Source organism: Macaca thibetana, chromosome 12 (genome assembly GCF_024542745.1).
Source record: "Macaca thibetana thibetana isolate TM-01 chromosome 12, ASM2454274v1, whole genome shotgun sequence".
In the NCBI taxonomy this organism is placed as follows: domain Eukaryota; kingdom Metazoa; phylum Chordata; class Mammalia; order Primates; family Cercopithecidae; genus Macaca; species Macaca thibetana.
In genome coordinates, this window is record NC_065589.1 from 117,228,588 (window position 1) to 117,242,353 (window position 13,766).

General features: G+C 43.2%; 1 protein-coding gene across 7 annotated transcripts in view; it reads left to right on the forward strand.

The window, feature by feature from the left end:
* Window positions 1-13,766, forward strand: part of PTPN4 (protein tyrosine phosphatase non-receptor type 4) — a 232,478-nt gene that overhangs the window by 31,453 nt on the left and 187,259 nt on the right. Inside the window, exons 1-2 of one of the 7 annotated variants that reach the window (XM_050752697.1) lie at window positions 1,218-2,908; window positions 10,296-10,733. The exons of 5 other annotated variants lie outside the window; for them this stretch is intronic. The gene's annotated coding sequence lies outside the window, so the exon portion shown is untranslated. Of the gene's footprint in view, window positions 1-1,217; window positions 10,734-13,766 lie in introns of those variants that run through there. One more of the 7 variants, XM_050752695.1, reaches the window with a different exon arrangement.

Genomic DNA, 13,766 nt, shown 5'->3' on the forward strand with positions numbered 1-13,766 from the left:
AAATTTGTCATTTTATTTCTATTGTTTATTTTACTATATGTTTTTGAGAAAATTTTTTCTTTGTGATTGCCCTGGGTATTTACTTATAACCATCTTGTTGGGGGAACTGCAACTTAATTCAGTAGTATTCAGAAATTTACTCCTATATGGCTCATCCCCCTTTCCCCTTCCTTTGTATTATTGTCATACAAATTGCATCTTTATACATTGTAAGCCCATCAACATAGTATTGCTTTGTGCAGTTATATTTTAAATCAGGATGAAAAAAGAGTTACAAACACAAAATACATTTCTACCGTTGTTTACATTTAGCTATCTAATTACTCTTTTTTTTTTTTTTTGAGATGGAGTCTCACTCTGTCGCCTGGGTTGGAGTGCAGTGGCGTTATCTCGGCTCATTGCAACTTCTGCCTCCCGGGTTCAAGCGATTCTCCTGCCTTGGCCTCCCGAGTAGCTGGGACTACAGGTGTGTGCCACTATGCCCAGCTACTTTTTGTATTTTTAGTAGAGACGGGATTTCACCATGTTGGTTGGCCAGGATGGTCTCCATCTCTTGACTTGTGATCCACCCACCTTGGCCTCCCAAAGTGCTTGGATTACAGGCATGAGCCACTGTGCCCAGCGTATCTAATTACTCTTAAGTGGTACTTTGTATTCTAGGGCAGATTGCTAGTGACAAATTCTTTTAGGTTTTGTTTCTCTGGGAATATTTGAAATTATTCCTCATTTTCTAAAGCTTTGTTTTGCTACATATGGTATTCTTTTTGATAGCCATTTTCTATTAATACTTTGAATGTATCATCCTACTACCTTGTAACCTTCATGTTTCCGGACTAGATACTGCCTTGTACTGTAATTGAGGATCAGTTGTAAGTGATGAGTTACTTCTTTCTTTTCGCTCTGGAGATTTTCTTTCTCTTTGACTTTTGACCGCTTGACTATGATATGTCTAGGTATAAATTTCTTTGAGTTTATCCTAATTTGAGGTCATTAAGCTTCTTGGATGTGTAGATTAATTTTTCTAAGTCAAATTTGAGGAGGTATGTGCCATTATTTTTTCAAGTATTCTGTCAGCCCCCTTTTCTGTCTACTATCTCAGACTTTTATTGTGACTGTGTTGGTATGCTTGTTAGTGTCTTTGAGGTCTCAGGCTCTGTTCATCTGTTCATGGTTGGTTTTTTTTGTTTTGTTTTGTTTTGTTTTCAGGCTATTCTTTCTGTTCTTCAGACTGGATATTCTCAGTTAACTTATTTTCAAGTTGACTTATTCTTCTCTCTGTTCAAATCTGCTGTTGTGCTCTTCTGTTGACAGTGGTAGAAGGTTTGATTTAATGATTATGGAAATTGAGATGTCATTTTTAAACTGTCAGGATTTTTAAAGTGAAAACATTATAAAGCGGTTTCTTTTATATTTGAGCTCGAATGTATAGAACCACTTACATAAATTATTCTTTAGGGTAAATTGATCACTTAAAGATTAGTCATTTTGTGTTTTAGCTTAGTGCAGTACCTGTATTTCCTCATACCAACAATAGCCTTTTGAGGTGGGTGCTATTATTCTTTGTCCATTTCAGTGAAGCAAGTGAGGCAGAGAGAGGCTACCTAGAATAAATAAATACACAACTAGTTATCACGGTTCTTTCCTTATTAACAGGTTTTATGGCTATAATCTATAGAACAGTGCATAGCTGAACTGTCACAACATCTGAGGTTAAAAGCCAATATTAAAATTTTTAATTTGCATTAATATTTACCATCACTGAAAGAAATAAGCTACATTTTATTAACATAATGGAGAATTGCCAAAGTATGGATTTTGCCAAATTAAACTAATCTTGATGTTAAACAGGAGATTGTGAACCAGAATGTCTAGTGGGGGAACCAGCCCCCAGTCTTTCAACGTAGGTTCTTTTCTATTTTCCCTAAGTGTCAGCTGGTCTGAGAAATAAAGGGAAAGAGTACAAAAGAGATAAATTTTTAAGCTGGGTGTCCAGGGGAGACATCATGTCGTCACGTTCCGTGATGCCCTCTGAGCTGCAAAACCAACAAGTTTTTATTAGCGATTTTAAAGGGGAGGGAGTATAGGAATAGTGTATGAGTCACAGAGATCACATGCTTCAAAGGTAATAAAATATCACAAGGCAGATGGGCAGGGCAAGGTCACAAGGCCAGGGCAAAACTAGAATTGCTGATGAAGTTTCATGTCCTACTGTGCATGCATTGTCATTGATAAACATCTTAACAGGAAACAGGGTTCAAGAGCAGAGAAATGGTCTGAGTAGAATTTACCAGGCTGGAATTTCCTAATCCAAGCAAACCTGGGGGCACTGTAGGAGACCAGGGCATGTTTCATCCCTGTCTACAACTGCATAAGGCAGACACTCCCAGAGTGGCCATTTTAGAGGCCTCCCCCTGGGAATGCGTTCTTTTCCCAGGGCTGTCAATTATTAATATTCTTTACTGGGGAAAGAATTCAGCGATATTTCTCTTACCCGTTTTTGGCAGTAAGGGAAACATGACTCTGTCCTGCCTGGCTCCCAGGCAGTCAGACCTAATGGTTATCTCCCTTGTCCCCTGAACATCGCTGTTATCCTGTTCTTTTTCAAGGTGCCCAGATTTCATATTGTTCAAACACACATGCTTTACAAACAATTTGTGCAGTTAACGCAATCATCACAGGGTCCTGAGGTGACATACATCCTCACTTACGAAGATGACGAGATTAAGAGATTAAAGACAGGCGTAGGAAATTATGAGTATTGATTGGGAAAGTGATAAATGTCCATGAAATCTTCACAATTTATGTTTAGAGATTGCAGTAAAGATGGGCATAAAAGTATTAAGTTGGGGAACTAATAAATGTCCATGAAATCTTCACAATTTATGTTCTTCTGCCACGGCTTCAGCAGGTCCCTCTGTTCCGGGTCCCTGACTTCCTGCAACATCTTTCCCTTTCTTTTTATATAAATGTGCCATGGCGATGAAGGCTTGTTTGTTCACTCGATTTTGACGCAGGATCCTTTGACTTGTCCGGCACACTAAAGATAAGCCGATTATACAGAGAAACATAATTCCAAAATTTACTACAGTGGAGCCCCCAGTAGACTTAATCCAAGTTGTAGGGGTTAGTCCAGAAAGATTTTCTGCCACCTGATATAACGCCTCAGCTCCAGGCACAATGGATAATGAGCTTGAGAGGCTTCAAAAATTTGTTTCTTTAATTTAGTTATGTCCAATGGTAAATTATCTTCCCTACCCAGAAGGTGTCCTTTGACCATTTCCCATGAATGATCACTCTCATTGTAGGAATACGGGGTGATACAGAAATCACAAGTATTCCAGTCGCACTGCATTTGCATGCTATGTTCGAGACTCACTACCCAATCTCCAAGCTAAATAACAAACTGTCTAAAATCATTAATTTGATTAGCCAATTTTTGATCAATACCTTGTTGAGAATTCCCCATCTGGGTGGAATTGGCTTGCCAATCATTAACAGAATGAGCCGTTTGAATAGATTGATGTAACACCATTTGAATAGATTGATGTAACACCATTGAATAGATTGATGTAACACCATTCTGGTAGTGGTGGCCATTGCAGTGACTGTAATTAGGCCCATGATCACGGCGATTAAAGTGAAAACAAATCTCTTAGATTTTTTTAGAATTTGCTGTAACACTCATTAATTAAATGTATTGAGGGGGAGAATTCCCAAAGTCTGGGCAAAGTTACCGGAATCCCGATTCCTTCTCGAGCTCGAACTAACATTACACTTTACTTGGTGTCAAAATGGGAGTTAATACAAGTATATAAATGACAATGCATTGAACAGTTTGATTGTTCATCCAAATTTTGATATTTCCCACTAACAGCATGTAAGGAGGCTTAACACAACCTGTATGGGAACAGTCAGGTTGGAGTTAAGCAAATTGGAATGTCTGAATCTACGTTGATACTGAGAGAGGAGGACGGTAGCGGGGACAATAGACAGAATAGTTTCCCCTTCCCGTGCTCGCAGTCCAGACATGGCAATAGCCAGTTTTCAAAGTTCTGGGTGTTGTGGGCTCAGAATGGGGATTATCTTACGAGGCCTCGGGGTAATGCCTTTATCTTCCCATTTTAAGAGAAAGAACGAACCTCCTCTGCAAAGTAGAATGATTATTCTCGTTTTCCCGATGAGAAATAAAATAAATAGCCTCCAGGCTTTCCCTTCCACCAGAGGAGCAATTGTTTTTTAAATAGCCCTTTAGTGCCCAGTCTATTACTAAACCATATGAGTCATTTTTTAATATTACTGCATGTGTGTTAACACAGTCTTAACAAATTAAGGTTTTAGATGGGCCTTCAAAATTTTTAGGACATGGTTTTCCTGCAGGTTTATATTGAAAGTATGGGGTATCTCCCATTACTCCCCCTTTCATTTCTTGTAAAGGAGAAAGGGAGAGACCGGAGACCAAATGTCCCAGTTTCTCTGTAGCTGATCTCTCCGGAAGATAAGCAGCCCAGACTTGGGTTTCTAGATGGATACAACCAGGTGCGTGTCCGATGCACAGAGGAAGGTATTTATAACCCATGGTAACATTAAATGCAGTGCCTTCTTCTCCTGGTTGAGCGGGGCAACGGTCATCTGTAGCTCCAGGCATCCACACACTGTCGTTAGTGTAGATTTCTGCAGGAGCATCCATCCGGGTGAGAGGTCAAGTAAGTGGAGGAAAAGGCACATAAGCCCAATAAGAATAATTTTGTGTAGCAGGTAAATCAGTGTGAGAGGAAACTGGTGAGACAGAAAGTATAAAGAGGAGAATCATTAAAACCTATTGTAAGCGAGATTCAGTGCTGAAGGAGGAAGAGAAGAACAGAGGGATGTTATTTTCAGGCTAATAGAAATGGTGAGATTTTTAGGTTTGAAAGGAGAAAAAGGTAATTAGGAGAATTGGTATTAGTTAGATGGGTCTCCGTTGCCATCAGGGAGGATTGAATTAGACTCATTTTGATTTGGTGTGCCAGCTTCTGAGGAGTTGGCGCAGATCTCACCATGTCTGAGGGCAGTCTGACACGGACGTCTTTTCCTTGTGGTTTTCGTTTGATGATCTGGTGAAACACAAGCATATCCTCTTTCCCATGTTAAGTAGAATCAGAGACAATATTTAAAGGTTTGGGGAATTCCTATAAGGCAATAATTACAGGAATTGACTCTGCCTTTTGAGCAAAGGTATAAGGGGTAGAAATAAGCCTGTCTGTAGGACCTACATAACCAGCATTTCCATTACTGGAGCCATCAGTGAACACTGTAATGGCCTCAGAAATGGACTGATCTTTGGTTAATCGAGGGACCACCCAAGACATCATTTTTATAAAATCAAACAATTTGTTTTTTGGATAATGATTGTCAGTAACGCCAATAAAACCAGCCAAGTGAATTTGCCACAGTATTCAAGCAGAATGCTGTGCTTGAATAAGAGGTTCAAGCAGAATGTTGAAAGTCTGCTTGAACCTCGAGCTGATTTAAAGGAACTACAATTAAATTCAGATCAAATCCGGAAATTTTAAGTATTCTACACCGAACTTGTCCAATTAAGATGGCCAGTTGGTCCAGATAAACAGACAAAGTTTTTGACACAGAATGAGGAAGAAAACACCACTCCGCTAAATCATTATGTTGAACTATTAGCCCAGAAGGGGAGTGCAATGAAGCGAAAACTAGAAACTGAAAAGGCTGAGACGGCTGTACTCTAGATAACTGGGCAGTCTGGATTCTTTCCTCTATGAATTCCCATTCTAGTGAAGCCTCAGGGGACAAAGTCCTGGGAATGCAGAGATTGGAATCTCCCCGCAGTGTAGAAAACAAGTTAGACAGCACATAGGTCGGAATGCCTAAAGTAGGTCTTAAATAATTAATGTTACCCAAGAGTTTTTGGAAGTCATTTAAAGTTTTCAAAGAATCTCTCCTAATTTGAACTTTTTGAGGTTGAATACGTTGTTTATTGACCACCATTCCTAAATGCTGAACAGGAGTGGTGTGTTGAATTTTATCCTGAGCGATGTGTAATCCAGCCTCTGTAACATGGCAGCTCAAACTTTGGTAACAGTCAATTCTTTATCAGTGGGGGCAGCAATTAAAATATCATCCGTATAATGAAGAATATAGGCCTGGGGAAATTGGGCTCGAACTGGTGACAGCACTTGTCCAACATAAAGCTGGTAGATTGTAGGGCTATTCAGCATTCCCTGAGGAAGTTTCCATTGATAACGAGCTGCAGGCTCCTGATTACTGATAGATGGTACAGTAAAAGCAAATTTTTCACAATCCAGTTTATGTAAAGCAATATGAAAAAAAACAATCTTTAAGATCAATAACCATGAGAGGCCAATTCTTAGGTATTAAAGCAGGGGCAGGCATGCCGGATTGGATGGCCCCCATAGGTTTAATTACAGCGTAAATGACCCTTAAATCGGTTACGATCCGCCACTTGCCTGATTTCTTTTTTACTAGAAACACAGGAGAATTCCAGGGGGATAGAGAAGGTTCCACATTACCGAGTTGTAACTGTTCAGAAACCAATTGAGTCAAAGCCTCCAGTTTTTCTTTAGAAAGCGACCACTGCTCTATCCAAACAGGTACGTCAGATTTCCATTGTAAAGGGATAGGATCAGGAGGCGTGGCAGTGGCCGCTATTAAAAAGGATAACCTAAACCAGGTCTGTCTGCTTTTACAGTAATTGGGAGGGGTTTAGTAATCCCTTCATGTTTTGGACCGAGACCGAGTCCAGGAACGAACAAACCCCATGTTTTCCATAATATGCTGACTGGGAGCATTATAAGAGTTATGTGGAATATTAATTTCAGCCCTAGTATCTACTAGGCCTTCAAACTTTTTTCCTTGAATGTGTATGATGCAGATGGGCCATTGTTTATAAATTACATTAATCCAATAAGCGACCTTTTCACTGCCAGAGCTCATCCCAGGGCCATGTGTCTTATCTCCTTTGTTTAAAACGATATTAGGTAGTAAAAATAATTGAGCAATTGACTCACGGGCCGGAATGGAAACAAGAACCTTGGCAGACACGATTAGTTTAATTTCATCAATAGAATCAGAATTAATGAGACCAGTATGAATGGTGATCCCTTTAGCAGAGGTGGGTACCCTGCCTAGCACCAGGCCTACCGAACCTTGAGGTAAAGGGCCAGTGAACCCCATGGGGACAATTAAAGGCAGAGTTAGGTAGTAAATTTAGAGGAATGGTCCTACAGAGATCGACTGCCCCACCACCTACCGCGGAGGTGGACAAGCATTGTACTGAGACAGAAGGAGAGGCTGGGACCTACCTGGGTTGGCTCTAGGTAAATTTATTCGTGCTGGGGGCTGTTTCCGCCTGAAGCGGAAATGCAACATTGGTCTGAGTCCGAAGTGTCCCATTTGATATTGGGGCCTGGGACTGGCCCCACTTCCGTTTCCCTGGTTCTGTGGCAGGGGGTTTCCATCTATATCATACTTAGAGTGACAGTTACGTGCCCAATATTTACCTTTGTGACAATGTGGGCAAACAGTAGCAGCAGCATTTGGCCATGTTTGTTGAGCTGGCTTGGCTGCTTTTAGGTTTTTAATAGTGCAGTTTTTCCAGGTATGACCAAGTTGACCGCAATTATAGCAGGCTCCAAGAAAAGAATTTGTGGGGCCAGTTTGATTGGTGTCCTTCGTGGCCCATGCCCACAGAACAGCTTTGTGGGTGTCTGATCCAATACCTTCACAAGCTTTAATATATGCAGGCAACACCTCGTGATCAGGTAAATTTTGTTGTTGGATGGAACGCATGGCAATTTTATTTTACACTCATGGTTCGCATTTTCAAAAGCTAACATACGAAGGAGAATACCTTGAGTGCACTCATCAGAGACAGATTTTTCAACAGCATCTTGTAATTTAGCTAAAAAATCAGGGTATTATTCAGCGTGACCTTGCTTAACCATAGTAAAAGAAACAGGATCTTGGCCTGGGGCGCATAATTTATCCCAGGCTCTCATACACACCTTTGTTACTTGTTTTGTGGTAAGAGCATCAAAGTTTAATTGGGCATAAGTATCAGAGAAACTATCAGAGCCTGTGAGCTGAGCCTGAGTAACTAGAATGCCATTAGTCCGATTTAGCTGAGCCTGCAAACGGGCCTCCTCTGACCACCAGGTATGAAATTGTAAATGCTGAGATGGGGTTAGAACAGCTTTTGCCAAAAGGTTCCAGTCTAAAGGCAGCAAAATGACCTGAGTACAAAAAGTTTGTAATACCATTTTAACATAAGGAGAAGTAGGCCAACTGAGTACAAGCATCCTTAAATTCTTTTAAAAACATAAGATTGAGTGGCGCATATCAACGCAGACTGGTTGAGGAACCGAAATGACAGGAGGGTGAGGGGCTACAGTGGACAGGGGAGGGCCTGAAGAATTATAGGTAAATTGTAGTTTGGTCCCGGAGCAATTAGGTGACTCCGGAGGTTTGAAGAGAGAAGAATTAGCATATATATGGTCCCAGGCTGTCTGAGTTGGGGCGCGGAAGCTACAAGTACCAGCTCTTTGTGAAAAGAAATAAGATCATCAGGGGGTGCCGGTAATCCAAAGTCACCGGAGTTAGACATTGAATTCTCAGAATCGTTAGGTGGGAGAGGAGTAGATGAAGGGAGAGGCTGATCAGATAATGAAGGCCATGCGGGAGAGGAAGGTTGAGGAGGTATTAGGACGGCACATACCAAGGCCCAGTCACCCCAAACAGTGACAGGAACATAATTCCCTGTCGAGACCAGTTCCTGGAATGTTGTACCAACACGATCTTATAGTTGTGCATCTAAGGTTCCTTTTTCAGGAAACCAAGGACAGTATTTTTCTACCGCCCTGAATAGAGTGACCATATTTTTCATGGTTACTCGGACCCTTCCCTGTTTTAACAGGTCTATATCTAAGGTTCCTTTTTCAGGAGACCAAGGGTGGTATTTTTCCACTGCCCTGAATAGAGTGACCATATTTTCCATGGGCACTCGAACCCTGTTCTGTTTTAACCGGAGTTTAATATAGAAGAGATAAGTATAATTTTTAGACACTGTGTGACCCATAGTTAATCTGGACTATACACAGACTACTCACCAGTTGTCAGGGAGTCGAACAAGCATTTCTGTGGACTGAACCAATGACGTTTCTCTGCACCTACCAAAGGGAATCGGGTTCCCCCATGCACTTAGGAAAAAAGAAAAAGCCATGCTGGGTGCCAGATATCGTCAGAACCAGCCCCCAGTATTTCAATGTAGGTTCTTTTCTATTTTCCCTAAGTGTCAGCCAGTCTGAGAAATAAAGGGAAAGAGTACAAAAGAGATAAATTTTTAAGCTGGGTGTCCAGGGGACATGTCGGCAGGTTCCGTGATGCTCCCTGAGCCACAAAACCAGCAAGTTTTTATTAGCGATTTTCAAAGGGGAGGGAGTGTACGAATAGTGTGTGGGTCACAGAGATCACATGCTTCAAAGGCAATAAAATATCACAAGGCAGATGGGCAGGGCAAGGTCACAAGGCCAGGGCAAAACTAGAATTACTGAAGAAGTTTCATGTCCTACTGTGCATGCATTGTCATTGATAAACATCTTAACAGGAAACAGGGTTCAAGAGCAGAGAAGTGGTCTGAGTAGAATTTACCAGGCTGGAATTTCCTAATCCAAGCAAACCTGGGGGCACTGTAGGAGACCAGGGCATGTTTCATCCCTGTCTACAACTGCATAAGGCAGACACTCCCAGAGTGGCCATTTTAGAGGCCTCCCCCTGGGAATGCGTTCTTTTCCCAGGGCTGTCAATTATTAATATTCTTTACTGGGGAAAGAATTCAGCGATATTTCTCTTACCCGTTTTTGGCAGTAAGGGAAACATGACTCTGTCCTGCCTGGCTCCCAGGCAGTCAGACCTAATGGTTATCTCCCTTGTCCCCTGAACATCGCTGTTATCCTGTTCTTTTTCAAGGTGCCCAGATTTCATATTGTTCAAACACACATGCTTTACAAACAATTTGTGCAGTTAACGCAATCATCACAGGGTCCTGAGGTGACATACATCCTCACTTACGAAGATGACGAGATTAAGAGATTAAAGACAGGCATAGGAAATTATGAGTATTGATTGGGAAAGTGATAAATGTCCATGAAATCTTCACAATTTATGTTTAGAGATTGCAGTAAAGATGGGCATAAAAGTATTAAGTTGAGGAACTAATAAATGTCCATGAAATCTTCACAATTTATGTTCTTCTGCCACGGCTTCAGCAGGTCCCTCCGTTTGGGGTCCCTGACTTCCCACCAAAAATGTCAAAACTCCATGTATATTTTGCTTCTTAGGTGGTTTGGCCATATAGTTTGTTTATTTGTTTCATTTTTAGGGTTTTTTGTTGTTGTTGTTGTTGTTGTTTGGTGATAGTCTCACTCTTCACCCAGGCTGGAGTGCAGTGGCTTAATCATAGCTCACAGCAGCCTTAAACTCCTGGGTTCAAGTGATCCTCCTGTCTCAGCTGGGATTACAGGTGCGTGCCACCATGCCTAGCTAATTTTTGTTTTTTGTTTTTGTAGAGATGGGGTTTTGCCATGTTGTCCAGGCTGGTCTTAAACTCCTGGACTCAAGCTATCTGCCCACCTCAGCCTCTCAAAGTGCTGGGATTATAGGTTTGAGCCATCGCGCCTGGCCAAATTTTTTTAAACAGCTTTATTGAGGTAAAGTAGCATATAATAAGTGACACATGTTTAGAGTGTAGTACTTGATGTTTTTGTTATAGGATCCTTGCGGTGTTGCTTAGCCAACTGGAAACCTCTGTGGCCAGTGGCGCCTTTGCCTGAGTTTTGTTCTGGCCTGCTGGGCTTGTTCCATCCATTTGGCATGGCAGGTTGCACTTGGTTCCCACTACCAGCCTGGATCCCACACCTGCCAAGGGTGAGCCAGACGTGGAGCAGCCAGGTGTGTGTGGAGCTGGGGTCTGGCCACTGTGCACAGCCAGGCACTCTGGCTGTGGCAGGGTGTGCAACTCCAGGTGTCGGCATGGGTGCTGGCTCCGTGCAAGGCTATAGCTGGATCAAGCATACCATAAGCAGCCTCCACGGCTAACACTGGGGAATGCAGTGTGGTGCCTGGAAGCTTGGAGTTGCCAGGAATCACAGAGCCTTAAAGAGGGTGTCACAGCCCTGGCTTGGGGAGTTCCTAGGTCTGGGCTCCCTGAAGGGGTGCAGCTTTTCTCTCCTTCTCTCTTCTGTCCTTGTCGCCCACAACGTGGCGAGCAAGAGGTGTGTTTCAGCCCCATTTGTGTTACAGCTGTTTTAAGCCTGCCATTCAATGGATCCTGAGTTCTTGTCCTGTGTCCAGGAAGAATGAGGTATGCAGACAAGTGGAGAGTGAGCAAGACAAAGAGAAGCTTTATTGAGCGACAGAACAGCTCAGAGGAGACCTGCGCAGGGCAGCTCCTCTCTGTGGTCAGAGTGTCCAGATGAGTGTTCAGCTCTCAACAGAGTGGGTAGCTCTACTCTGCAGCTGGCTATCCCATTGTTTCTTCAGCTCTCAGCAGGGAGGGTAGTTCCTCTTGGCTGCTGGTTGTCCCGTCGTCTCCTCAGCTCTGAGCAGAGAGGAGAACCTGAAGTGGGCACCTCCTCTCTGCAGTTGGTTGTCCCATCATCTCCTGGAGTCTGGCTGAATCTGGGGATTTATGGGCCTCAGAGGGAAGTGCTTGCTGACTGGTCCATGGGTGGCCATGGGCGGACTGGAAAAGGCACCACAAGTTCCCACTCTGGTCCATGAGACCAGCAGTCTAGCCCCCAGGCTTCAGGCTCTCTGTGACTTGAAGATGGGGCTTTACCGGGGACCTGGCTGGCCTCTTCCACCCAGGAGCCTGATTCCTGCCGCCGTTCATGGTGCCCAGGCAGTTTGTGCCAAGGGGCGCCTGCAGGCCAGTGCTAAGTGACCCTCACCCCCCTCCTTGGCCTTTGTCTTGTGCCCGTTGGCACCCAAAGTCCAGAGGGGGCCAAGGTAGCAGGGGGCTGACATGTCAGTACTGCTTCTAGTATATGCATACCTGACTGGGTTGTGACAGCACCGGGCTTGGCCTCAACTTTGCTCCACAATCAGAGCTGACATTGATAACAGGGAGAGGCCAGGCAGTGGGAGCAGACATCTGTGAGCCTGTGAGGGCAAAGGGGGGCCTTCCTGGGTCCCCCAAAATTTTGCAGCAACATCCATGCCTGGGAGGGTGGGGCTTCCGCCTGCTCTTAGCTTCCACCAGCTCTGTGGAGCAAGGCACTGCCCTGGGCCCAGTTCTGCCTTGGGGCCCTCTGTCCCCACCTCTTTGTGCCCGACACCACTGCTTCCTCACTGGTGGGTGACTTGCCCAGCCCCATCGCAGTGACTCGGGGGTGGGGAGAGGCGTTGGGGCAAGGTGCAGGTGGCACTGCAGCCAGGCAAACCCTGCACAAATGAACCCTACACTTGAGGCCGGCCTTGTGAGTCCTGACTACGCCACCTTTGTAGTGCCTGCGGTCCCCTGGAATGCAGTGGGGAGCAAGATTGCCGAGGCTTCGGGCCTGGAAATGGGTCCTACCTGGCCATGCAAGGGTGGGGGTGGCACAGTGGCTGCCTCAGGGACACAGGACACAAGGGACCCACTGCCGCCACTGCTGTTCCCACAGCTGCTCCTGCTGCCACTGCTCTGACCTCCCCACTGCAGCTGGCGTGATGGCAGTGGCTGCTCCTACTGCCGCCGCCATCATTTTGACATGTGTATACATCCGTGAAACCACCACCACAATAAAAATAATGAACATATCTATTACTCCTGAAAGGTTTTCTTTTTTGTGCCTTGATGTAATCCCTTCTCCCACACCTCCCCCACTGGACTCTCATCCCCAGGGAACTGCCGATCTGCTATCACCATAACTTTGTTTGAGAGAGAGAGTTTTGTAGAATTTTAAACAAATCGAATCGTACAGTATATACTCTTTTTTTGGTCTAATTTGTTTCTCTCATAATTATTTTTAGATTTGTCTATGTTGCATGTATGAATAGTTCTATTTTATTACTTGTTTTCCATTTTACTGATACTACAGGTCAATTAATAAATATCACATATGAATAAACCAATTCATCTATTAGTAGATGCTTGTTTACAGTTTTGGGATATAATAAAACATTCATAAACAGATCTTTATGTGGATCTATGCATTTGTTACCTAGGAATGCAATAGATAGCTCATAAAGCAGGAATATGTTCAATTTTGTAAGACAGTTGTTTTCCAACATTGTTACAACATTTTATATTCCCACCAGTGATGAATGAGAGATGTATTTTCTCTAGATCATTTCCAGCATTTGGCATTGTCACTGCTGTGTGTGTGTGTGTGCGTTTTGCCATTCTGATAGGTAGATAGTGATATCGCATGGTTTTAATTTGCCTGAGCCTAATGTCTCATGATGTTGAGCATCTTTTTGTATGGTTATTTGCCATCTGTATATCTTCTCTGGTGAAGTATCTGTTCAGATCTTTGGCCTTGTTTTTTTAATTGGGTTTTTTTTTTCTTTTTATTTAGTTTTGAGAATTCCTTATATTTTGGATACAAGTCCTATGTGCTTTTGCAAATTATTTTCCCAGCCTCTGGGTTGTCTTTTCATTCTCTTAGCAGTGCCTTTTGAACAGCAGATAGTTTAATTTTGATGAAGTCAAAAGAGTGATGAAGAAAAGATTAGCCACTCTCCACTGAATTCCCTTT